This window comes from Lagopus leucura, unplaced genomic scaffold (assembly GCF_019238085.1).
Source record: "Lagopus leucura isolate 7727_CA_CO unplaced genomic scaffold, USGS_WTPT01 Super-Scaffold_100008, whole genome shotgun sequence".
In the NCBI taxonomy this organism is placed as follows: domain Eukaryota; kingdom Metazoa; phylum Chordata; class Aves; order Galliformes; family Phasianidae; genus Lagopus; species Lagopus leucura.
Window position 1 is genome coordinate 33,999,280 of NW_024962265.1, and position 27,746 is coordinate 34,027,025.

At 39.8% G+C, this 27,746-nt stretch overlaps 1 protein-coding gene across 2 annotated transcripts in view; it reads left to right on the top strand.

Annotated features, from left to right (window-relative positions):
- FRS2 (fibroblast growth factor receptor substrate 2) overlaps positions 1–27,746 on the top strand; it is a 50,474-nt gene that overhangs the window by 4,330 nt on the left and 18,398 nt on the right. Inside the window, exon 1 of one of the 2 annotated variants that reach the window (XM_042872792.1) lies at positions 18,909–18,970. The exons of the other annotated variant lie outside the window; for it this stretch is intronic. The gene's annotated coding sequence lies outside the window, so the exon portion shown is untranslated. Of the gene's footprint in view, positions 1–18,908; positions 18,971–27,746 lie in introns of those variants that run through there. 2 annotated transcript variants of the gene reach the window in all.

The following is a 27,746-nucleotide window of genomic DNA, read 5'->3' on the forward strand; positions in this document are numbered from 1 at the left end:
TGTGTGTGTGTGTGTGTGTGTGTGTGTGTGTGTGTGTGTGTGTGTGTGTGAAGCATTCGCCAGTATAGCACTCCCTTCAGATTCCTCTTCACTGCCTCAGTCTGGGTGGCAGCAATCACAACAGCTGATGTAGTTCACTCTTTGTTAAAGCCCATATTCCTGGAGCCATGTGATCCTCCAGAATTTCAGTCTTTCCCTCAGGCTTGAAATTGCTTTAATAAGAAAACTAGTAGTTTTTCTTCTGATGTTCATGCAATAAAATGTCATGATTATTGCATGTTTGAGATGGACTGTATGTATTCTTTTCTAATTAGTGGAAGTGTTGTGATTGCTGTTTCCTTCCCTTGTTTCTGAATCCTTTAGTTTCGTGTCCTGTTTGTTCTCCTGAAATGCCTTCACGTCCATCTGGAGGGCACTGAGGTTCTTGCCGTGTGAGCTGTGCTTACTGTGCCACTCACTCTCAGGTGGCCCAGGATAATCCCCAGACTTTTCACTTGGATCTCGGTTGACAAAGACTAATACCTGTGTTACAGAATGTGTTCCTCTTGTTCCTCCTCTAAGCAGAACATGGTTATGATGCATGCTGTTGCCACTTTGGCTGCCTTTGCTTTAACTTCCAGAGTCTGCCACAGTTAGCAGACCTTCCAGCTCTTCTTGCAGAACCTCATTTCCTTCCTTTTGCTGTAAAGGTTCTCATCCAGTGCTGGCTGTTGGTGAAAATGCCTCTGTATTGGTAGGTTATTGAACTGAGATTTTACCAAAGGTCCCAGAAGTGTGTTCTTACATCAAAGCTACTCTTGTGTATTTCTTACTTTACAGCTTTTTTTGTACACCTTTTCCACTCAGGCAATTCTGATTCAGAAATCATATATGAGATGTCTGTGAGGACTGCTGGGCAATTAGCACATCTGAGAAAGTGAGAGGGGTTCTGGTCTGGCTCTGACTATGGAAGAGACTGGGTCTCCATTAGCACTTTGAGTCAGAGGATCAGACTTCTTTCCCTTGGCTTCTCTTCCTAATGATTTTGGTCCTGGCAGCATTGAGATGCTGCTGTTGTCATTCCTATGGTGGTGACGGTTGCTGTAAACCACTGACCCATTACTGTGTGCTGACTCAGTAGTGAAAAGTTGCTTTAATTTCCTGCCTTTGCAAGGAGAAAATGGACCCTCTGTGCAGAATGCTGGTACCTGAATTCCTGTATTTCTGGTGGAAGGTGTAAAACGTCATCAGACAGGTCCACTGAATTCCTGCAATCACAAAGTGGTTCTTACCTGCTCGGATTTACCGTCACACATCAGGCAGTTGTCTTTCAGGCAGATCTTCTTTGGACTGAGATATTACCTTGTGCATTAGTGTGACACCTGGCATGATGTACAGCTGGGGGCATCTCAGTGTTACTGTAAGCCAGTCAGTAAAAACGAGTGTGGTAACACTGTTTGTTGGCTGAGCATTGGAAAGATGAACAATATTAGATGGAAAATATAAAAAGTTTTTATAAAGCTCTGTCCTTATATGGAGTACTTTTTTTTTGTAGTAGCATGTGGCAACGTATTTCTGAGACAGAATGTGTTGGTTTCATAATTTGTCAGATATTTGGCAGCGCAGAGAGTTGACTTGTTTTGCTGTTCCTTAGCATATGATGCCATCTTTTCCCCAAGTGGAGATGTTGAAGCAGAAGCTTTACATGGGAAACTCCCACTATCTTCTGCAGAAAAAACAAGCTCTGGTTTACATATAAGCTTTGAGTAAAAAATGGATGATCTAGTGCAAACTGTATTCCATTGTGATAGCAATGTCTCTTCTGCTGAGCTTTTCTGAGATGACAACAGCAGCTTTTTACATACTTGTACAGCACAAACAGAGCTCACTGTGCAGCAGTTATCCTTCAGACGATGAAATTTTTCAGTCTATTTATGAGTATCAACAAACGCTGTGTGCATACTTTTGCCGTGCATTGAATGCTTCTATTTTCCTTTAATTTAGCTTAAAACTAGTAATGGAATTCCTGAGGTTTTGAAAGGAATAGCTCTTGGCAAGCACAGGATTTTGAAACCAAAGGCAAATTAAGATACCAAGCAAACATGGGGAGGGCTGCTTCTCCAGGGACATTTGTTACGATTATTCTGACGTCTTGGAGACTGTTAGTTGGATTTGGTTTTTATACACACACACACACACACACACACACACACACACACATCTATTTGTTTTTGTATAGGCATAGTATTGTTGTTTTGTGTAATAATTAAAAATAAAGATACTGAAACTCAAGTTAATCCTTGCTATCACCTTGCTATCATTTTTCAACCAACCATTAGAAGCAGGGGGTATAATGCTCTTCTTAGGTTTTTCCTTGTGTCTGATTGTGTTTTTCAGAAATCCAAGCACTGCTTGAAGTGTGTAATTAGATGAATGATTTCATTAAAAAAAACAAAACAAAACAAAACAAAAAAACTTTTCCTTTTAAATGACTGCAGTAATTGTAACAGGAATAGTTATCACAGGCCAAACTCGTATTTACATTTTCCAAGTGTAGTTGTGCTTTTAGAAAGCATACAGCTAAGAGCTGCTTTGGTTTGGTGGGAGTAGGAGAAGATAGGACATGTGGAAGGTTGCCAGGCTGCCAAGGCCTTGTCCCTTCTTGGGAACATGAAGCTTGCAGTGCTGCTTGCTGAAGGCATCTTCTGTCCTCCTGCTCCCTGTAATCCCAACGTGTGCAGTATTTTTGGGAAGCTTGTGTCTTATCTCCTTGATTTAGCTTACCATGTTTCTTTGTGGAGCTTCATGGCTCTGCGTGCCTTCATTCAGCCCTGCATTGCCTTGCAGTGCTTCTTATTATCATAAACATTTTGAATGCCTCAGAACTCATTATCATCTCTCTCCAGCTTAACTCATTTGCTCTCTGCAGTGCTGCTGACAGCACTGTAATCCTCTGTCGCCCAGGGCAGTAGTTAGGGAGTTGCCCTCTTTTTTTCCCTTCTCCTTCAATCCACAGTCAAATTTAATTCCTATCCTTTTTCCTTATCCAAACATCATCTCCCAAGATTACATTTTCTTTTTTTGTCTTAACAAACAAAGTTTAGGCCTGTATCTGTCATCTGGAGTACTTCAAGGGCCTCCTCCCTCCTCTCCTGAAATTCACATCTCTGCCATCGGTGTGAGGTGCAGCCGGTGAGATGTTTCAGTAGTCTGCCTGTCTGCTGGTTCCCCTCATCAGGTCTGCATTAGTTGTCTTTGAGTCTGAACAGTCTGCATCTTGTATTTCCACATCATACTCTCCTTTTGCCTTGCTGCTCACGGTCTCTCTCTTCATTTATGTACCATGGCATACCCTTCACATGGCATACCTTCTGAGTGTTATCATACTGTATGTGCTAATTCTGCTACAAGAGAAAATGATTACACCTCTGCTTTTGGGTTATTAGAGTACCCTCCCATTGTGTCTCTGTTTATACAGATAAACTACACTTTCATCTACTGAAGCTAGAGGGGATGCATGCTACCTTTCTATTAAAAGTAAATGAATAAAAATATACAGACCTATGACAATTACACTGCTGTATGTCTTCCAAATTTCATTCTCTTGTCTGATGGCTGTACTTCCTTAGTCTGCAGTAGGAAAGAAGCACTAGTGATGTGCTTTAAACTTTGCTGTGGGAGTACAGATTTTGTGGTCTTCATACATGATTTCAATTAGTAAATATTCTTTGCTGCTCTATAAAAATTTTATTGGGCAAGACAAGTCTGTTGAAGTCTGGAGCTTTTCTTTAGATGACACACAAATGGAATTAAACCTGCAGTAAACACAGCACTAAATGCCATGCTTATTGCAGAGCAAATGTTGATCTCAGCAGAAGCAACCTTTTTTTCTTTCTTTTTTCCTTTATTAATGAATAGGAGAAGCCACCTGACTCCTACATATTTTTTTATGTCTCATGGAAGATTGGATCACAAATGACTTGTGATTTCCCTATTGATTGTTTAGACTTTGCTTTCAATTATAATGATTGCAATAGTTTAACTACTTTAACTTGCTGTACCTGTCTTTGCAGAGTTCTAGGATGATAGAATTAAATAGTCATGAATCACTTCTGAGTCATAGCAGCTGCCTTGTGTTTCCTTCTCCTTAAGACCACTGAGCAGCCTTCCAGGCCTTGAAAGCATGGTGTGTGTTGCTCATCAATCTGTCCAGCAACAACTGTGAAAGAGCAGCTCTAGTGTTAATTTTATTAGGTGCACCAACATCAATGCCAAAGTAAGCTGAAAGTTTTGCATCAGTCCATGCAGTGTTTGTGTAGCTAGCTTGGAGATGGTTTTCTCCAAAATGATTAGCCCTTCCTTTGAGGTTCCTAAAAGCATTTAATTAGCAAATGTGTGAACGATGTTCTGTGTGAATGTGAATCTCTCTTCTTATCTTCATTTACAGTATATGTTTTAGGCTGTGGCATTGATTTTAGTGAGAAAGCATCCTCTTTACTTGCAGTTTGGCTGGGAAGAATGCCATTCCATTTATCTTTGTTAGTAAAAGGCATTTGGTTGGAACATTTTAGATCTCAAAAAGTAATGAACAAGCTAACGTTATACTCAGTGTTATCCAATAATTGTTCTGTGAGCATTGAATTTTATAGTCAGGCTGGATGGACCTTTGTGTAACTTGGTCTGGAAGGAGGTGTGCCTGCCTACAGCAGGGGGTTGGAACTAGATTGTCTTAAAAGTCCTTTCCAAACCAAACCATACTGTAATTCTATGGGATTTATTTAGTATTATAATATTGTTAGGCCTATGTTTAGAGATATCTTGAGTAATACATGCCAATCAGGCAGTCCTGCAACTCTTGATAATGCTTTGTTCTTAAAAGCTGCTGGACTAGAAAAGAATGTATACGGGAAGGGAAGAGGGGAATGTGCTACATAGACTTGAAACTATTTTCCTTTCACCCTGCCCCCACTGCTCCTCTTTCAGGTAGGCAGGTAGGTGGGTAAACCTTTCTTACCTAGTGCTTACATTCCCCCTCCTCCAAGTTCCAGAACCTGTTTTGAAAACAAAAGTGGGGAAAGCGATTTCTGATTGTCTTTTAGGTCTTCAGTTCTGGAGCAATGTTTGTTTTGTCTTAGGGGCACAACACAGGCCAGAAACTTAGATAAGCTTCTAGTTTCTGTAAGGCTCTTTGAGTGTAAGTATGTATTATGGCTGTTATTTTCAGATACTTATGGCCACTTAGGATCTTGAAATATTTCTACTAGTAAAGGGCAACGAGCTGCCCTTCGAAATCTGAAGTTTTAGTTATTTATCTTGGATTTTCTGTGCCTACAGTGAATGTGGACCATTTGACCTTCACATATGTGTTTTCTTTTACTGTGACTTTCATCCATAAGTGTCAGTTTGTTTGCTTAATAAATATATATTTCTTCCTGCATCAGACTTCCTTGTCCTGTTAAGTCTATCTAAGTTGATCCTTAAAGCACAATTTCATGTACCTGCAAAGTTGAAGTTTACTTCTCTTGAAGAGTTTGTATGTATTAAGTCACCTGTGCTACATAGTCATGTTTGTTAAATGGATGCAATTCACTTCAAAGTGTGTGTTTTAAAACGTTTTATATGACAGTAAAGCGTAGCTTAATATTGTTAATAGCATAGAATTTAAAAACAAAAACACCTTTCTGAAGGTGTGATTATGCTGATACTGTACACATTTAACTTTATTTTATTGTATTTTATTTTTTTATTTTTTTGTGAGTTCTTCATTAACATTACTAACATTAAAATAAGTCAGTAACACTTATCTAGGGTACGGTCTGTCCCCATCTTGTCTCCCCTGCAAGGGACATAAGTATCTTTGACTTCTCTCGAAGATCAGCCTGAAGCAGCCTTGGATTGGTTGTGCTCAGTTTAGATATTAAAGTTTTAGCGCTCACAAAAACAAATGAAAAAATCAGTTTCCAAGCAGTTAAATCGAGTTTTATGTTCACATCACATCTCTGATAGCTTCCACTGCTCTTATCTATTGATGTGTAAATTGGAGCATGATTTTGAGGAACTCTTAATATTTTTTTAAGGTTCTGCTTAAGAACTGAAGGGCTGGAGCACCTCCCCTGTGAAGACAGGCTGAGGGAGCTGAGCTTGTTCACCCTGGAGAAGAAAAGGCTGCGGGGTGACCTCACTGCAGCCTTCCAGAACCTAAATGGAGCCTACAAACAGGAGGAGAGTCAGCTCTTTGAATGGGTAGAGAAAACAGCAGGACAAGGGGAAATGATTTTAAGTTGAAGGAGTGAAGATTTAGGTTGGATGTCAGGGGGAAGTTCTTTACAGAGAGAGTGGTGAGGTGCTGGCACAGGCTGCCCAGAGAGGTTGTGGATGCCCCGTCCCTGGAGGTGTTCAAGGCCAGGTTAGATGGGGCCCTGGGCAGCCTGGTCTAGAATTAAATGGGGAGGTTGGTGGCCCTGCACGTGGCAGGGGGGCTGGAGATCCGTAATCCTTGAGGTCCCTTCCAACTCAAGCCATTCTGTGATTCTACACTTAATATTTTGACTCGTGCAACTGCAGGTGAGAAAAGTCAGCCAGGTCTGTAAGAAAAATAGGTGCAACTACTTTATATGCCATTCAGTTTGCTATTTACTGCTTTTGAACTCTGTCGGAGCAAAGGAGACCCAGCAGGTGGGTACTTTGTAGTTCGGTGTAGGAAGATGTCTGAAGGAGGAGTAAACCTTGTAGCTGCAACTTGGAGAGCTTCATGAGAAGCAGCTCTTTTGGGGAAAGATTAAATGAAGTAATTAAAGGTTGACTGCTTTCATGCTAACAAGTAGAGTGATACACACTTGTTGCTGTGTGATACATCCAAGTGCTCCTGCTTTGATTTTGAGATGCCAGGCTGCATGGTGCCTGGCTCGCTTACCCTGTGAGCAGAGCGTGGGGGATTGTGCCTTGTGGAAACATTCTGCCTTCAGTGTAAGTTTTAGTACTGGAACAAATGGGATACTATGCATGAAATATACAGTGTTAAACTTCTGCACCAAAAAAAATCTTAGTTTCCATGTACTACACATAGAATAGTTACTTTGAAATTGACTGACATAGTTTTTATGTTCTACTGTAGTGTGTGACTACATGAAATTCTAGCAAATTTTCAAGAAAATAAACATACTTGAAGCAAAACCTATTTTCTAATGCTAAAAAAATCTAGAGGTGGCAGACAGCTTTTTTTCATGTTGTTTTCCAATGCCCTGGATAAAAATGAGTGACCTAGATGTGTTGGATTTGCTCTTCTAATGGAGTTTTGTTGGTGATTATTAGCTAAAATTATTGGGGGGAGGAGTAGATGAGGAAGGGTCAGATAACATTCATTCTTCTATGGAAAGAAAATCTTCAGCTCTTTTCTGTCATTTGGGTGCATTCAGCTTCATATTCTGCTCCATCATTAGTGTTGTAGAAATGCTGGCATTCAAATTGTCAAAAATTGGATGTAATCCAGCAGCTGAAAAGAGGGCAAGCTTTTTTTGTGAAATGAAATATATGAAACTTCCCTGTCAGCTAAGGAGGAATATGTGAAATGCTGCAGTAATGAGGCTTTTAAGTAGTTAGATTGTAAATTAGTTCCGTATGAAAAGTAGTTTCTCAAGTGTGTTGTATCAAGGGGATGTAGCTCCAGAAACCCTTTGGTATTTCTTGACTTCAGAACAAAAGGGGAAAGAAAACAGAGGAGTGCTTGAAAAGATGGAATAATAAAGTTGAGTGGGTTTCAGTGAACAGTAAAAATATTGTTGTATTTTACCTCAAATAGTAGATACTGTGGATTAAGCTGTTTGTGATTTGAGAGAAAATGTGGTTTACATTCACTGTAAGAGCATTATGTGAATAAATTCCAAGACGAGAGACATTTGTTGAGTTAGATCATTGATTACCTATCATTACATATTGACTATTTTGAGGTGGGTGGGTTTTTGTTTTTGCTTTTTTTTTTTTTTTTTTTTTTTTTTTAATTTGTATAGCTTTGTGGAATAAGATATAGACATGTTTAAAGATAATGTAAAACCTGAAGGGGTAAGGAGGCATCTTTAGCATGTCAGCCTATACTTTAAAAGACAGTCTAACTGAAACTATCACCAAAATGTTTGGTGTACAATTCTGTGTGTTTCAAGCTAAATTCCTACAAAGTTCCTCGTAGGCTAACCCTAATAACAGACTTTATTTAACATTTCTTTCGGTTTCAAATCCGTATTTGTGAATATTTTGCTTTTAAGGTACCAGTGAGACTGAAACCAGGCTGGGTGAGGTGCTGATAGTTCAACTGGATGTCAGTAGTTCATTTTCATTGTAACCTAGAAGCAGAGGCACTGCAGCTTGGGACAGCCAGTGCACTTTTTCTTCTGTTTGCTCTGCACAACTGTCTTGTATGTGGCTGATCAAACTGTTTGTAAATCATTCTACAGCGTGCCTTGCAGATTGGCATTTGCTTGTTTTAAAAGGCCGTGCTGTGCTCTGCAGCAGTGTAGTGGCTGATGTGTGTGTGGGTCAGTGTTTGCCTCCTGCGTGAGGCAGGGCTGGCACCTCGGCAGCACAGTGAACCGTATGCATCAGCTCCTGGCTAACGGTGGTTGCTGCTTCCCAGAACTTCCTTTCCAGGAAAGGTCTGAATGCTTCCCTAGAAGCGTGTGATGATTGTCAGCCTGCACCTAACATAATGAACTGTAACCGTGGGTCTTGTGGTGCTCTGGGATTTTTCATACGCATTTCATGTGTTTTGTGTGTTATTTATACATGTATTCTAGTATTGTTTTTTTCTTTTGCTGGCTATTGCTAGTCTAAAAGATGCGTTTTGTGTAAGGTGTGTCGCTGTCAATGGCATAAACCTGTGACAGTGACATGGCAGAGGTGTTTGCATATGTAGCTGAAGTGGGCAGCATCAGCGGTACTTGGTTCTCAGGAAGCTCTCACGTCAGTTGTATCCAGTGGCACGTGGGCAGTATGCTGAGGTTGGGGTTTTTGTGGTCATTGTTCCCTGGGCTGTCTGATGACCAGCAGGGAAGCCCTGATGTTCTAAGGATTGAAGAAATCAGCTATCATTTCAGTACATCAGTTACAAAAATTGGCGTACTCATACGGATTTGTTCACCTGGTTTGGCTTTGGTTCAGTGGCTACAATAATAAGAAATTAAGCATCACCTCAGCAGCTAAGAATTGTTTTTCTAGATGAAATAAGTAAATATGGTGCAACTGATGAAGGGCTGTTTGAATGGGGAAAGTTAAGGAAGTTGACATGCTTATAGGCCCCATTAAAGGTAGGCAGTCCTGCCACACTCGTCTGCAGACTTCTGCAGGAGGTTGTGTGAAGCTGTGTGGAACCAATTCATCAGCTTGTGGATTTCAGGGAAAGTTCATTGCGTTTGATCAAGATCACGACAGATTAAGTGATTATTCTGGAGGTGTTAACGACCATTCAGTAGCAGCTGTGATAGAAACAGACCCAGCTTGGTTGCTTCTGGTTGGAGAACCAGGGCTGTATCTGAGGAACATCAGGGGCTTGTCTACAGTGCAAAGGGAGTGGGCAGTAAGGTAGGCTGATCAGCAGCGCTATTATGATGTATACACTAGTCAAACTTGTTGCATGTTTTAAGTCTTAAATTAAGTTCTTGCAGTAGTTTCTTTCATCAGAGACTTTTTGAGGAGCTTAAGTGATTTATGGAGGGACATTGGATCATTGTTCTACTGATTGCAACCCTGGAGACTATGATAGCAGATAAAGGCTCTTTTTATCTAAACTATATACCTAATATTAAACATAATTTGAGAGTGATTGGTGTGGAGAAGAACTGGAAGATGAAATTTCTGAAATGAAAACTTTGTATTTCTCCTACATTTCCTTGATTGCAGATAACAGGAGTTTTCCTTCTGCTCAGTTACAGACCTCAAATGATCCATCTGTGTTGGAAGGTATGTCTAGAAACTGGTTATGACCTACAGGAATTAATATATTTTGGCTGATAACCAAGGGGCTTGACCAGCTTTCACTCTTTTATCTGCCTCTACAATTTGAAATCATTAAAACTTTTAGACCAAAGCAAGAGGCACATAGGAAAACGTCATCTGGTGTGCCTTGATGAATTACATGCCAGAGGTCAGAGCTTCCTCCATTTGTAAGTTCTGAGTTGGATCTAAAATTTACAAGCAATTTATAAACTTAAGCTTTTTACTACTTACAGGGAAGCAAATTGTTTATGAGGGCTTTAAAACAGAAAGTATAGCTTTGTCCCATAGTACAGAAAGGACTTCGTTGCTTTAGAACAGCTGCACGCTAGGATTAATCTTTCTCTCCCCATTTCTTCCTATAAACTGGAGTTCTCATACTGTTTCTCTCATCCTTTCCTGTAAATAAACTAACTTCTTAGTGACCCCGCTGTTTGGGGAGCTGGTCTGCATTTCTGCTGTAGCAGCAGATTTGTACGTGTGCAGCACCAGGCAGGTTTCAGTCTGACAGGAGCCCTGCTTGCAGCATAACACAGCCTTCCAGCTGCTGGCACAGCACAAACAGGGGATGAATATGTTCTGGCTGTGCTATATTATTTAAAAGTTTTCCAACTGTTTGTTTTCCCTTCTGCACTACGTTTTGCTGCCCTATCTCTTGTGATGTTGTGTGTGTGTGTATGGCGTATGTATATAGGGCGTATATAAACATATAGGGTAACTGAAATAGACTAAGTTAGAATTCCAGTGAAACGTGTACTTTGTGTAATGTTCATTCTTCCAGACACTTAAGTGGTATTTATTTTTGAATTATAAAATACAGTTTTATCATACTGTAGTTTATGGAGCAATGTGCTGAAATGAATCTGCACTTTCAGCTAGTCAGCATAAATGGGTTGTTTGTTTGAAAGGGCCTAGGGATGTTAGGTTTGTAATCTTGGATCTATATGAAGACTTAAATAATTGTTGTGAAGTTGTACAACAGAATCAGAGCATGTATCATCTTTAGAATAAGTAATTAAGAAGTGTGTTACACTGATCAGACCTTACAGAAAACTCATCTGATGCAGGCGTAGAACCAGACATTGTAGGAGCTTGGAAAGGTAGGGCAGGGGAAGAATTTAAGGGATTGAGTGGGACCTGATAATAAAAGGGCACTGGAAATCAGTGGGAAGAAGCTTGAATTTTAGCACGTTCTGCCTTTGGGGTGCTAGTCAAACCTGCTTGTTACCGTTTGTTGCTTGTAAAGTCTGCATTACAATGTCAGACTGTCTTAGTGTGTATCTAGGTATCAGCTTTCTTAGTTCGAAATTCCCATTTCTGCAGTGATAAATAACTTCTGTGCTTTGTTTGGGAGGGAGTGTTTTCCAATATAGAAGGAATTGCAATAAATGGGTAGAATATCTGAGATTAACGTGCCCTGTAAAGTAGTGTCATGATTATTTCACACTGCTTCTGCAGCTCCAACTTTTCTCCAGTTCTTTTCTATTTCTGTTCTAGAACGTGAAGTAGCTTTTGCAGATTTTGGGTTGCAGTCTCTGCAACGTTCCTGTTGACTAATTCAGTCATTGCTAGATACAATGTGTTGCTTTGACAGAAGTGTTTTGTTTGCTTGTGCAGTCTGAGACACGCATTTTCATGGTTTATCTTGGAATACCCAAACTTGCTTTGGAACATTGTTGCCAAAGGCTATTAAGCTTAGTGATTATTATGTTTATGAAGTTGTTGTGTTTTCTCAAACCACAATTCTTGTAAAAGGATAATTGAGTTAAATCTAGGGCTATTCTTTGGAGATTCTGTGCCACTGCCAAAATATTTTCAAACAATACTTAGTTATCATTTCAAAGATACCCTTTTAACTTGAAATACTAAGTAGGGCAAGAAGCTTATAAAACATGCTGCTGCCCCTCTAGTTTACTGAAAATTAATTTCAAGGTGAAAGAAGCCATTAGAAATCAGACTTGCTGCCAGGACAAAATGTGATACTTAATGTGAAGGCTTGAAGCTTATGATCTTACTTGAATTAGTCTTAATGCTGATCAAGCACGTACACAGAACAGATCACTCCCACTTGGGGAGGGGAGGCACTAATGTCTGCAAATCACGGACTTCCAGAGGCATCATGCTGTGCGTTTATGAAATATAATTTACTGCTGAGTGGGACAGTGATGGAGTTGGTAAGGATGCTTCACATCTGTGTTGACTTTTCAAAAAGTGATAGGAATGACTTCTGTCAGTCAGATGAAATGACTTAAATGTCAGAAGCTTAATCTTAACTTGTATGCTCGAGTGAAGTCTTATGTCTGTACTGTGAAGTTGAAAGAGTAAGTGGATTTTTATTTTCTTCTTAAAACAAAATCCGTGCTGGGTAAATGGTTGCCATTCTTGTTCCTAAGTATTTAGGGACTTCTGAAGCTGTATTTCTGCAGAATTTTTGATACTTAAACTGCTGTGTCAGTGGGTGTTAAAAATTGCACTGCTAGGAGTTGCAGAATGCCAGCATGCTGCTTGTATAAGTTTAGATTTGTGAGTCATACCAATACTGTTGTTTGTCTTGAAACTGAACTATTATGCTTTTTATAAAAACCTTATTTTCCCCAACTTTTAAACAAATTTTAGTTTTGCTTGAAATTATACTTTGCATGCATAACTGTATTTTTTATACCAGTTTACCTTTGCATAAATTAAGTGAAAGGAAGCTGTTTCAGAGGCTACAGCCCTATTTCTTTGTCCATAGGTGTTCTGTAGGTGTCAGTAAAAGTGGTGTACAAGATGATGTATTTTAGCAGGTTCCTATAGTATCTCTTTACACGATAATGAAACTGTTTTTACGGCCACTTTAGAGCAATAAAACTATGACCAGTAGCCAGGCAAAAATTGTGTGACTTCTCCCTAGGCTGCATGGTCCACCCTTCCTTTTGTTGGTGGTAGTGGGGCCTTCTTATTCATGAGATAAATGCGGTGCTCAGGATTAAACTTACTCTGGTTCTGGTAGAGAATTACAAATTTGTAAAGATACTTAAATATTGCTCATGAGTCATGATTTGAACTGTCCAAGATTTCACAAGAGCAGTAAGAAATTATTGTTTCTTTTTTGTTGTTGTTGTTGGTTTGTTTTCAGGGAAGCAATCAGGGATTGGCACTGCCAAAATTGATGCAGTAGCTCAGTATTTAATCTGCAGTGTTTAGTGAGCATTACACAATTGTTTTGATTAGCAGTATTCACTCTTTTGGCTTTTTTTTAAAGGTACACAGCGGTCTTAGTTGTTCCCTTTGCGTAACTAATACCAAGATCTCTGGTTGAAGTGCCAAGGTACTAATAATGGAAAGGAGGTATGAATGCAATGCAGCTGAATTTCATAAGTAAACTGGAGCTTTGTACATCCTTCTCTCCAGCTTCCAGTCACTCCTATACCACACGTACGTAGTGTGGCTGCTGGGACCAGTTTAAGATAATGTGGCTTCTGAAATTGTAAAATGCAATATTTAAGGGAAACTCTTAAACTTTCAAAAGCTTTTCACTGAGTACGTGGTTTGCAATTCCAACAGTTTTCAAAGATATCTGCCTGCAGTGTTAAAATGTTTGACATTAAATGTGACCCTTATGAATATTTGCTTGTAAGAGCACTTTCTTTAACCTTAACCTCAGTAGCTCCTTTTCATAAACTACTTGTTGCTACTGATAAAATAGGTGTGCTTTTGGTTACATTCAGCCTGCTCCTGTTTTGTCTGCCTAGATTAGCATTGTTGCTTTGATGTGCAGAATAGATTAAGATACTAATTTATCTGGGAGTTCTTTTCACTGTGAAGTTCAGACTGATAGGGTGCTTGTTACACAAAACTGAAATTGTTGATGTTGACTTCTAGTTTTACTAAAGGGTGGTCTTAAACACAGATGTTCACAGGAATTTGGTTTCTCAATTCTCCCCAGAAATGTCCTTAAAGACAACAGAAAACTTGTGTTTTGCACTGAATCACCAGGCGAGCTTGTGATGTTAACTGCATTATAACATCTGGTTTTGCTATTTGTACTGCTCTCTTTCTGAATGAAGAGAAGAAGCAAGAACAATTAAAGATAACTACATTGAATTTATATATTTATGGAAGCATCTAGTATTTAATAACTGTTTTGATATTATTCAGCATTATATTGTGTGTGGGTAAATTCATTGGGAAGACATGCACAGGCTGTCAGTACCTGTGATACTGTTATACTGCTTGACCATTTGGGGCATTGCTTTTTTTTCCCCCCTTCCTAGGTCAATATGAAATCTTTGGGGTAGTTCTCACAGATCTGTTACAACTTTGGCTGTGTTTTCAGCCCCCTCCACCAGGACATTACTATGCTGGTGGGTTCAAATAAACCTTCCATCTGCCTGTTTGCTGCTTGGCTTCAGTAAAGACTGACTTTTTGTATGAAAGCCTGGTAAATTGGATAATTCTGTGTGTTTTGTGACTAGGTAACAAATGGATGTTTCAATCCAATTGACGACCAAAGTTCTCTGCGCCAGTTAAGCATATTTCCTGATGTGTTTCCAAAACATGCCAATATCAAAATTGGAAGCTTGCTGGGCAGCTGGGACAGATGGTGCATTTGGTTGAAATGAGTTGCACTGTTTTAATGACTATTTATTTGTTGAAGTTCTTGCTGGCTGTTTAGAGTGCAAGCCACACTGATACGGGGTCAACTTCACTTACTGTGCAATAACTGCTTTTTGAAATGTTTGTTGGGTGTGTGCTCTTCTGACCCATCTTCTCTGCTTGTATAGACTTCAGACTGTAGGGGAATTGTGGGAGAGTTCTTGACCAGATGCTCAGGTGCTGGAGTGGGCTGCCCAGGGAGGTGGTGGAGTCACTGACCCTGCAGTTCAAGGAAAATTTAGATGTTGTGTTGGGCGACATGATTTAGTGAGTACTATTGGTGGTAGGTGGATGGTTGGACTGGATGATCCAGTAGGTCTTTTCCAGCCTTGGCGATTCTATGATTCTATGGTTTTTTAGTTGTTTTTTTTTTTTTTTTTTTTTTTTTTTTCCTTGGTGTGCAAACAAAGCTCTAAACATGGCAGTGGAAAGGATTTTAATCTCATGTGAACAAGACCTTTATATTCACAAGTTGTATTATCTCTTAGAATGCAGTTCCTATATGGCAAAGTATTTTTTGGCAGTGTGTGTCTTCAGGATGTCTTTATTTCAAGGTCTTTGTCCATTACATTTTATAATCTTGACTCTTGCTCTTGTAGACCGTTTGCACTAAAGGGTTGGGGAAAAAAAAAGGTGGATTTGTTGCAGCTGAGTGTTGACTGTAAAGAAAGTATAGCTGCATTTCACTAGGAAGCTTTACCTAGGTCAGGTTTACTAAGAGGTCGTGTGCATCTCCATTTCCAAGCCTGTTCCCATTAGCCACATGTTTGATATCTCTATACAACTGTGGGGTCGAAGGAGTTATGTGGAGTAGGATATCAAATAAAATCTCAGTTGAAGGATGGGATTGCATGCACAAACTCGTAACTGTCTATACCGAAATTAAGGTTAAACTGCAGGGAACATAAATTGTACAGTTGTACGAATGGATAAGATTGACACACAATACATGAAAAAGACACATGCCCTGTAAATGGTTGTACTTCAACAGCAACAATGTTAGAGATTTCCTGGATGTGTTTGGGCTAAGGATTAGCTGAACAAAGACAAGGGAATAAATGGGAAGCAGGTAGTCAAGCAGCGGTGCCTGGTCCTGTCATCTGGGGTGTTGTGTGGCTCCATCCAACTGGCCTTCTATGCTAAACAGTATGTAAGTGAGGTGTGGTGATGATCATTAGCCTGCTGAGTCATAAAACCTCACCTTTGGTACCAAAGGGATGGTTGTTGCTTTCGGAGTATTTTGCAGTGGTAGTCCTGTGGCAGGAGATGAGGTGATACAGGAAAGACAAAAGAGTAAAAAAATCCCAAGGTAGACCGAAAAAGGAGGAGACTCTTTTTTGGTAACCATGCTTTAGGAATCAAATTTCAACCAAGTGTCTTGTGATATTGTTACCTGATCTGTGTGCTTCTGGAAAATTTCTTCTTAACAGCATACTGAAGTATGTGAAACTCCTTATCGAAGGTAGTAGATCAAAAATACCAGTTATGTTAATGAAATCTTGCAGTTTACACTTCAAACTTTGTAGCTTTGTTACATAGCAAATATTTTGATTTTTCTGTCCAAAGATGCTTTGCAACCACGCATGTTTATTCCCATTATTTTCACTGTTCCGTGTTTTTAGGATTCTCAGTCATTTCTGTAACTTACATCAGTCTTAATTGAAATGAGGTGATATACTAAAATGTAGTTCTTGGGAGCAATGTAGTGTTCAGATTTAGTTTTTGCTCTGATTGCTTTCAAAAATCTTTGAATAGTGGAGAAAGGCTTACTCTTCTGTTTTGTTTTTACTTTTCAGTGCCAGCATTTGTTCTTAGTCATACCTTGCTTAAGGCTAGAATGGAGAACCTGGTCTGACTTCATTTTCAGATAAGCTATTACATCTCACCCATTTACTCCTGAATTGAAACCAGTTAACTTTCTACCTAAATAATGTACTCCAGAAAAGTATCCAAGCTTGATTTTCGAGCTGCTCAAGAGATCAAAGCTCTACCAGTTTTCTTGTCAGTTTATTGCATACATTAATTACCATGTGCTTATTGTGTGTTTAGTCATTTGGTGGTTTTTTATACTTAATGGCTTTTGAAACAGATTTCTCATTCTCAAAAGTTAAACAGTTATCTTCTCTTGAAGTGTAAACCATCTTTTTTTTTTTTTTTCATTTGACCAATGATTTGGGGGTGTACATATTTACTAAGCTAAAACTTCTCAGTCAGAAATCTCATCTTAATCCATTTGTAATGAACTTACTCAGATACCTGGCAGCATCCCACATCTCCCTTGAGCAAAAGAAAGCACCTCAGAAATAACATGGTAATGGTTTTTATTTTAGACTCTTGATTGGAAACACTTCCCCTGAATCTTATGTCCAGAAAACCAACAAAATACACCCAAAAAATCTGGTTTGGGATTTTGCTTGTTGGCTTGCACATTGTTCCCGGGGCTTTCCTGAGCAGCTGAATTATCTTGTAGGGACTGAGAAGATTCTTTAACTACTTTAGGGGAGGAGGATGAGTATCAACACTGGCAACAGCAGTTTACTGTACTTAAAACACTTATTTGTTAAGATGGGTAGTTGACTGTAAAAATGCTGGTAGAGAAACGTAACGAGGGAGACCAGTGCTTTGGGTAGATAACAAGGGAGATCAGTGCTTTGGGTAGATATTGTACTGCTCTGAGCTTTCAGCTCAGGAGTAACTCTAGAAAGGAGTTTGTATATTTTCTGTGTGAATTATTTATTCTCTAAATCTACTGATTTGTAGTTGAAGTCCTCTTTGTGGAGTTGTATCATACAAATTTAATTTAAAATACAAACCTAGTTCTTAGAATTGAGCAAATTATTTTTTTTCCATTCTTGTCAAGGTAAGTGCCAGCAAGCTTTATGGGCATTTTATTTAATGTTTTTTGCCAAAACATTTTACATCCTGTGTTTTCTAACAAACTGCTGCTTTGTTAGAGACCCAAGTTTTCATCCACAAAATCACGGTGCTGTAGATGTTAAAATGTGTGATTTTTTTTTTTTTTTTTTTTTTTCTTTTTTTTTTTTTTCTTTTTTTTTTTTCTGTCATGCTTTGGATGGATTTGTAATACCCTGAAGAAGCGAGCTGGCTGTTTTAAATGGTATAAATGAAGTTACCTGTCGCCTTACAGAAAGCTGTTGGGTTGGGCTGGTATCCATTTTGCTTTGCAATTAATGTTCCCTGTTAACATCATGTTAAAATGCCTGCTTAAATCGAGTTCATCCGTGTTGCTGTGCCTTTACACTGATAGCGAGGTATGATTGATAACTTAATTGCAGCACAGAGTAACTACAAAGGTGTATCTGTGGGTGTGGTATCAGGAGCGTTTCTCTTTGTGGTGCTGTTGGTATAAACAGTGCCACCCCCTTCCTTGTGTTTGTGTGCTCATGTGATGAGCCTGATTAGGAAGCTGGTCCACATGAGGAACAACCCAGCAAGGAAAACAATGATTATTTTTAACACAGATCAGCTATGAGTGAAATATTGGTGTGTGGGAGTGATGGGTGGCTACAGAAGTGTTTCTACAAAGTGCAGCCCTGAGACAGCTGAAATGTAGGTGGGTAAGTGGTTTCCTTATTAGTTCTTTGTTTATATTATAATTCTCAGTAGCAGCAAATGGTATTTCACTTGCATTTAGGCAGAGATGTACACTGTTAGCTGGAAGGAGGGCATAAGATGATTTATCTCTAGTCCTGTAGCGCTGACAAAGCTGTGATTGGGGTCTGGCTTGGCGCTGCAGCTGAGCTCAGAGTGCAGCTAGCTGTAGCCTTGCTCTCCCTGCACATTCCTGCCTCCCCTCTGTTTTGCCAGCTCTGTCACCAGGCCAGCAGGGAGGCAGCTCAGGAAGCTAAACTTGCTGAAACATAACTTTCCAAAAATATATTTTCAACTGGCCTTGCTCCATGAAGCGGCTTACCATGGGGGTGGATGAGAGTTAGCGTTCACCTGTGGCCGGCAGCAGACAGGAGGGCGCATAGCGGTTGCTCTGTCTTGTGTTCTCCTGTAGCCTCCTGACAGCAGGAGGTTGGCCTCCTGAGAGGTGCCCATGTGTTTCCAGGCAGCCCAGCAATCCTTCTGCTCCTTCCTGCAATGCCTGCCTGATACGCTGCCTGCGTTTGGCTGTGACTGCTCCTGCCGTGGCACCTTGCTGTGCTCCACTGCAACCAGCATGTGCTGCCTTGTGCCACTCAGACTGAAGGACGAAGCAGGAGGGATGGGGAAGTGAAATGAACTTGCAGACTTCATTTGGAGGAATGCTTAGGAGATCTGATGGTTGGCAAGGCAACTTGTCAGCTTACTTCACTGCTTCAGTTGGTGATTCCTATGGAGGTCTGCAGAGAGCTCCCTGGGTGTTGTGAGTTTGTGGGTTTTTTTTTCCTTTTCTTATTTGAGAGGCCTGTTTGAAGCTAAAGAATAAAAAGTGCAATAGAGGAGCTACTGTTTGTATCTTGAAATGTAATGCTCTTTGCTAAGTGGATACTACCTTGCTGTCCTTGAATAGTACAGCTGGCATGGAATGAGCACAACTTGTGTTGTTCACTGAATAATATAATTTAAATTTGAAGAATTAATGCAGTGTACTCAAGGAATGCTCATGTTTGATGTTTTTTCCCCTTTCATATGTGCTTTCTGAAGTGGAAATTGATCAGAATGAAAATGTATGTAGTGATGGAAGGAAAATTCGGGGAGCGTTAGCCCCAGGCAAAGAAAATTATGAAATTGATGCCATTTTCAAGTGATGCTGCTTTGTCATAGTGATGTCTAACAGTGGTGACAGTGCACTGACATCTTCAGCAGTGTCTGGAATTAGGCATTTTCAAGAGAAAATGGACATTCAATATAGCCATGTGATGCTAGCAAAATGGATAGGCAAGGAGAAGCTTGCTCATGCTGGCTGTAAACCAAATCAGCTCATTTTCCTTACTCAGTGTTTGACATTTTCATGTGGTATTTTAAAGTCTATAGTCCATATTGTTACTATCTAAAAGGTGCAGAAGTGACAGTGTGAACTCACGCATAGAGATTACCACTGAATGCCTTTTTTTTTTTTTTGCTGCCAACTGCAGCAGTAAAAATCTTTTGTGAAGGTACTGAGGGCTGCAGCATTTCAGGTCATGTTTGATGCTGTGCAGTGCTTGGAAGAATGGCCCCATAGCCATGGGGGCGTGGAGGTGTGTGAGGTTTGTTGGAGGCTGAGACCAAAGACTGCTGTCCCAGTACCAGACGAGTTCAGTGCAATTCTTAGGTCTTTCATTTTTCATTTCTTTTTAAATTGAATTTTTTTTTTTTTTTTTTTAAACTGAGGTATGTCTCTGTTGTGAGTCTTCTCATTAGGAGAGGATTGCAGCTGAATCTTTGTATATACTTAGGAATCCCAGACCTACTCTACGTGCTGCCCCAAAAATGAGGAGCATCAGGCAGGTGGGAGCTGCCTGTAAAATAAGTCTTTATGCAGCACTAAGGAAAATGATGTGGCTCCTGTGTGAGAGCACATGCTGCAAAAATTCAGGCAGCACACTTGACCTCAAAATATGCATGTGCTATCAGGACAGGAGTCCAGAAAGGCTACTTTTTCTCCTTACAAATTATCTGCTGCTTAAGGTAAAAGATGATAGTTTCAGTACAATATGGTGAATATATTTAATGTTCTTGATTTAAAGAATTTTGACTTCTTGTAACTGGAGGTGCCACTGCTTACAAATGTTGTGTGACAACACAGAGTAGGCAGTAGAATCTTGAAAACCTTTCACAGAAGTGATTTCTAAAACACACCTAGTCAAGCTAGTTAATGGAAGGAATCTTATGGAAGGACTTGATTAAATGAAATTAAATGCGACTTTCTTTGGTCAGGGAGGCTTTAATTCATTATGAACTCCTTCTCTTCAAAATTGGCACCTTTGCTGTACAAACAGGCATTCAAACTACAGACTTGGAACAATAAAATGCCTGTGCCTCAGTGGATTGGCCAGGATCTCCTGTGAGGGACGCAGGACAAGAAAAAAGCTGTCAAATCCTCTTGATGGTGGTCTTGGTGGTGCCGAGGTAATATTTGGATGAGCTTTTATTTCCTTAGCGATTAGCAGGTGTTGTGATGTGGTCGTTTCTCTCTTCAGCTTCTGTAAATCTTGAAGACAGGCAGCAATTCATTGTCTGGTTTTCCTTTTTTAAAAATTAATTTATTTTTTATATGTTTTAAATTTGTCAGTAACCTGTGTTGTGGGTGGGATAGCAGGAAAAGGACTGATACGTGCAATGAAAGCTTGTGAGGGTCGGTATCTCTGGCAGAGGTCTGAGAGTTCTGTACTGTGATCAGGGAGCTTGCCTTGCTGCTGGGAGCACTGCTGTGGGAGCAATATTCTTCCTCAGTACAGGCTAAGCTTTTAATCCTCATTCTGATGTTCAGGCACTGACACTTGTACATGCGCACACAAACATTCTTGTTTCCATTTGTGTTGCTTGTCCGTTTTATTTTTAGTGATCTTTAAAATCTGTAGAGGGTGTTCATACAAAGAGGACAACTCGGTATGGATTCTGTGGAAAGACAATACTGTGTCATATTAACACTGGACAGCATTTGTCTAAAGTACTGTAATACTCATCTAACAAAATAAAGCACAGTAAGGTTGCTGTGGTTCTACCAAACCAACTGTATGTATGTTCCTTTCCGTTGCAACTGTAAAGAATAAAGAAATTAAACTTGCTCTTTGGCAGATGCAATTTAATGATTACAAAAGGTTCCCTGAGGTCACGGATCTTATTTCTCATCAATTGCCAATAAAGAGTCTACCCAGTCCTTCTGATACAGAGGAGAATGTAAATAGCTGTTGTTCATCTTCCCCGTGTATACCATGAGTTGGGGCTGTAGGGAAGATGGAGTTAGATACTACTGGAATTTTTCCTTAAAGTGGGCAAAATAATGTATGAGAAGCACATGAGTGAACAGAATTAAGAAATGGGAACAACGATAAATAGAGATGACAAACTTTTTAAAAGAACACAGATTTAATGATGAGATTAAATTTTCAGTTTACTGAGAAACAAACAAAAAATCTGCTATAAGACTGCAATATTGAAATAATGCCTGATTACTTGGATCCATGTGCTAGGATCTTTTTGATAGAGAAAGAAAAACCAATGGATGGGTGAAGAAGGGCATAAATTGAGAATACGTACTTAAATATGTATTTACTTAGTTTTATAAAACACACTGGCATGTTCTTAGTTTTGGTGATGTTTTACTATGTCTGCTTTTAATTTTGGACAGACAGACCTTGCAGGTATTTTAGTGTTATCTTTATTAGTGAATTAGAAGACTCGCGTGCAAAACGTGTCGAAAACGTAAGAAAAAAAAAATTAACCTTTCCTGAAATATTTGAATGAACAGTATTTCAGAGATTATAATGTTGCAAAATATAAACTCAGTGCCACTTAATTACAGGAGTTGGCATTTTGTTGGCTTTGAAGAATTGGCAAGAGCTATGAGCCTCAAGTTTTAGAAGGCATTTGTGGTTAAATACTGGAGAGCTGACTCACTATTTCAACAGTTTCAAGCCAGGCATCTTTTTCAAGGATTAAGCTTGATTCTCCCTTCCTCATAGGGCCCATTTCTAAATTGTTCATAGAATCATAGAATGGCTTAGATTGGAAAGGACCTTAAAGATCATCCAGTTCTAAACTCCTGCTGTGGGCTGGTTGCCACCCCCCAGCTCAGGCTGCCCAGGATCCCCACCCACAGGATTTGTTTGATCAACATGGTACATAGATGTGATTTCTTTTGTCACGTTCAGATGGGCCAGAATACAGAGTGCCCTAAGTCAGGAAAAGGGAATGTGGTCTCAAAGGGAGACTAGAACTAAGTGGACAGGTATAGGATTGGTGTTGCATAGGCAAGTCTTAAATGTTGTGTCATTAGCGTGGCGTGGTTACCTGCTGCAGTTCTCTGTGCTCTTCTCACCCAACTCTTTGAGCTGGTCTTTAATCTTCATTTTTACAAAGTAACTGGGATGAATATAAATGCTTTCCTGGTGGGAGTGAGCAAGTGTTTTTAAGGGATTACTGAGGAATGGTATTCCAAGAAATGTTTAACTAACTTAACAAAATGCTCAAATTCAGGTTAAAATAATCACTTTCAAGAACTGCAGAGAATTTTTTTTAATACTAATATGCAATTTCAAAATTGTACATAGTGGCTTTTCAGGATAGTTGGCAGTTCATTGCCATGGCAGGTTCTTTAGGAACATTTTCTTAAGAAAAAGGTTCCTAATGTGCTCTTCATTTATGTATTGCTATTTCTATTAGTTCTGTGTTATTGTTTCATATAGTACCATGTAGTGCAGGCAAGGGAAGAAGGAAGAGAAAAATAAAGTTGGTAATTAGTTTGAATCCAAATACACCGAAAAATGGCATAAAGCCTGTGTGCAAAGCAGAAGCACTGAAGTTTTGAAGTTCAGAAACTCTCCTATCCAAATCTGGGTGTTGAGAAAGAAAGGGGGGGGGAGCTGGGAAGAGGATCTCCCCTGAAGGTAAGGATTGGGATGCTGCTAGGCCTGAGGTCTGTGAGGGACACATTGCTATAGGCAGAGTGCTGCTGGGAGAGCAGTGCTGCCCAGGGCAGGGCCCTGCTGGTGAGTGTGGGCAGGTGATGCGATCCCCACCAGCTCTCCTAGCCATGCCTTCAAGGAGGGCTCTGAGGGCGGCCTGCAGGAGTGACACTTAATAAAACTCTTGAGGTGAAACTCCACCTGTTAGCATAAATAAAATTATAAAGCAGATTCTGCAGATTCACCTCTACCATTCATAGTTTGTTTTCCATAATTGCCTCCAGTGGCACCAAGCTCTTTCTCAGCATGTTTCTCTTCTTGGATCTCCTTCGCTGTAGTCTTTAACTCTGTTATGGTTTGTTAGTTCTGTTGTTGTTTCATCCTGCCAGTATTTCTACTAGCGAGTGCTGCTGCCTTTTCATCCTGTTACTTATGTAGCTTCAGTATTAATTTTCTTAATTATCGCTGCCAGATGGATGAAGGGCAGGGATTAAGTTTGACCTTAGCTCAGTTTGCTTTACTGTTAAAATATCATCTCTTTTGAATCTCTTTCACAGCATGGGGGTGAGTCATGTTACCGTGGTCAGTTTGAGGGTCCAGAGCCAACCAGCGCATCTGAGAGAGCGGAGTGTATGGGAATGATGGCAGTGTGTGGGGAGGCAAGTTTTCTTCTACTTCTGTTAAGCACTCATATCCCTAAAAATTGTTGTGTTTCCATGGGACCACGTTCCAGCTCTGGCACCTCTTATGTCTGTTCTGTCTCCAAACATGAAAGTGAATTAGTCAGTCTTTGCTGATGTACAGAAATCTTTTTTTTTTCTTTCTTCTTCCAAATAATTACAAAGTGAAGCCATCCATTCTGTGACCGTTGGGGGAACAAGTCTCTGGGAGCTGACCGCAGTATGTAATTACTAGTTCAAGGCAAATGCTTTATTTTGATGCTGCATTTCTTATGTGCATGTGAGGTCTGGGACATGGGAGTCCCATGTTCCAGAAACCTAAGTTTTGTTTTCCAATTGAAAGAACTTGGCTTCGTGGTAGTGAATATATGGTAGCCAAAATAAATAGAAGGTCATAGCATGGGCTATTTTAAGTTTTAAGTAGGATACCAGGATTCTTAAATCATATAGAATTTGCCACCATGGATTACATCACAACTCTAAAGGCATAGAATTTGCCACATCAGAAAGTCAGTTATGCACGAATCTGTTCTGTTACCCATTCCTGAGATGGGCAGATTTTGACTGTCAGCAAAACTCCAAAGGACTGATTGCAGTACCGTTTCAGCCTCCTTTACCTATCTGCTGGAAGGAATGAAATGATGATAGAACAATTTTTATTTTGCTCAGTAGCAATTTTTCTACGTGGTAAGTTGGTCTCTGTGTTAGTCTGCCTGCTGTCTTCAGTGCCTTCCATTTTGATTTAAAAAATTGTGTAGAGAAGATAAAACAGCTTTGCTGTAGTGACTTCTGTATCCCAAGTTACTTAGAAATTGTCTGTGTAACCAGAAAAGCTCAAATTTTTACTTTCAGTTTGTACTTAATCTCTGGGATTACAGTATCCTTGTGGAGTTCGTCCATGCTCTGCAAGAGCTTCATCGTTAACTCTGAGCTTGGGAAAAATTGCTTCTCCTGTTGTGTCCCTAGGGATTTGTCTGTGTTTTCTTCAGATATTTCCAGTTGTGAGAGTTGCAGGGAAAGATGTACTGGAATGAGCTTCTGAGAGGGATAGGTTGTGTGCTATATTGCTCATCCTTGGGCAAGGAGAAAAACAAAGCATGAGTTCAGTGATGTCGGTAGCTTTCAAAGGAACAGAGTTTGTAAACTTTAGGTTCTGTCAGAAGAGATTTGGGCAAATGAAGTTAGTGCAGCTGTTGCCACTGTTTGGGATGAACGTTTTAAATTGGATTTTAAGTCGCAGTGGTCTCTTAAACCGTGTTTTCCTTCTTTGATGTAATTCAATCCTTGGTATTTTTTTATGAGGGGACCTATAGAGATAGCCTGCTTCGAGTTGCATTCCCTCGCTGCTTGTAGGCCCTGCAAAAATTCACTGTTCACAGATTAAATTTGCAGAATTAAGTTTAAATCTGTAAGAAAATTTTAAAAGGAGAATTAGGGCCTTAAAAGGAAAAATGAGGAAAAGGGAGACACACAAAGTTTTTGAACTTTCTGAATTGCCCAGTGGTGTCTCAGATTCCATCAGAAGAGGAGAGGCCAGCAGGGTGAGGGAGGCGATTGTACCCCTCTGCTCTGCCCTCGAGAGGCTCCAGCTGGAGCACTGCATCCAGGTCTGGGGCCTTCAGCACAGGAAGGATGTGGAGTTTTTAGGGGGGGTATAGAGAAGGCCACGAGGATGATCCAAGGGCTGGATCACCTCTCTTATGAAGACTGGTTGAAGGAACTGGGCTTGTTCAACCTGGAAAAGAGAAGGCTGTGGGGAGACTTACTTCATTGTGGCCTTCCAGGATTTAAAGGCAGCTTATAAACATGAAGGCAATCAACTTTTTACATAGGTAGATAATGATAGGACAGTGGAATGGCTTTAAACTAAAGGAAGGGAGGTTTAGATTAGATGTCGGGGGAAGTTGTTTACTGAGAAGAGTGGTGAGGTGCTCAGCTGGGCACAGGCTGCCCAGAGAGCTTGTGGATGCCCGGTCCCTGGAGATGCTCAAAGCCAGGCTGGATGGGGCCCTGGGCAATCCTATCTGGTACTTGATCCGACAGCTGGCAACCCTGCCTGTGGCACAGGGATTGGAACTTGGTGATCCTTTAGGTCCCTTCCAATCCAAGCCATTCTATGATTCTTTGATAAAGCTCTCCTGGCCAACTTGTTTCAGGTTCAGGTAAATCGTGGCTAATGCTTTAGGATGGTTACAGAACACCTTTTGAGAAATGCTTTAAAAATCAGCAGGATTTGAGCTGAGAGTTTCATCTGTGCATTATAATTGAAGACAAGACAAATATGAAATGGCAGATGTGCCAGCATCAATTTGTAAGATATTGCATGTTTTAAAAATAATTAATGGTTTGAAAAATACTATTCTACGTAGTATGCTAAATGGAATTCCTTAAATGAATGAAAAAAGGTGAAATGCTGATGGCATTGATCTACCCATCTCTGAATGAGTTTATGATTTTAATATCCCTCAAACTTGCAGTTGTTTCAAACTGATGTTTGATGTTGAGAGTTGATAATACTTTTATTTTTTTAATTCCATTTTTAAAGCAAGTATTTTGAATAAGAGTCGGAAATAAAAGCACAGGGGTGTTGTGTGTTCTACTTGTTGGGACTGTTCTTTCAATCTATTTTTAATAAACAAGGTCCTTGCAAACAATGAGTGCTGATGCCTTGGGATTTAAAAAATAGGCATTGTCTTCCAGATTATGCAATTTAGAATGTTACAGGGAAAAAAATGATACTATAAGAGAGTTATATATAGCTCAGCTCTAATCAAAACATTACCAAATACTTCTGGAGAAGAAGGAAAAACCCTGATTGTAGTCTTTTTTTTTTAAACTCTTTTTTTAACTAAAATTTTGTGGCATGAAAAAAAAACCAAAATCATGTTCATATGCTTTAGTTATGTTCTCTACTCCCTGCTTGCGGGTCTGACTGAGGGCAATATGCAGAGGATTTGGCAGTTGCGCGGGGGAGGCATGGGGTGTTCATGCAGGTGAGTTTCCAGCCAGGATACCTCTGTTTCTTCCTGCCTCTTCTGAAAGACACTGTGACTGGGAGGGCTCTTCATTCCCTGACTTTTGTAAGATGTGTGCTAGGAATCACTGCGAACAGAAAACATCCCCCAGAAGTTAATGTTTGATTCTGCCGTCGTGCTGGTAGTGCTGGCTGAGAGGCTCCCACAGAAAGCCTTAAGGTGTTTTGTGTCTAAGGATCTGCTTAGTCTATGAGGGAAAATAGACGTGTTTTAGGTTAGTAATCCAACTAATAAATCTTACTGGAGATGTAACAGTTCCTAATTTTCACTCCTTTTAACAAGATAGTTAAGTAGATAAGTGCAGTCTTCCTTTGTCTTTCCTGGCATTTCTTCCTTGCAATGCACTAATAAATGTGCTGAGAAGAAGTGAAAAATACTCTTCTGCTCCTTGCACCACTTGCACCACTGATGTTTCATGAAACTGCAGCTCCTAAGTCTGACATTGCAAGCATTAACTTCAGGGTTGCGGCTATGAAAATGTCTGCTTCTCCTTGTATGTGTGAATTACTGTAAATACTTTGCTATCAGGGAAAATTTAAGAAAATTCAAAATGGAATGAACAACCTTTAAATAAAATCCAGCTTGTGATTGGGAGCAACTTGTTGGAGAATTGTGTTATTGCTTTGTGTGCTTTTGTTTATCTGTTAAAACTGACCTTTAGACCATTTAAGAATTCTTATATAATTAAAGCAGGCTAGTCTATCTTACATAGTGTAACCATGTGAAGAATTAAAAACTGCCAGAAAAATATTGGGGTGAATATTGCAAACACATGCATTGGTGTAGTTTGCACGTGCTTGTGATTATGTATGATTTTTGTTCTATCTGTGAGATGCAAGAGTCCATCAGAGAGGATGAGTCATATTTTTCTCTTG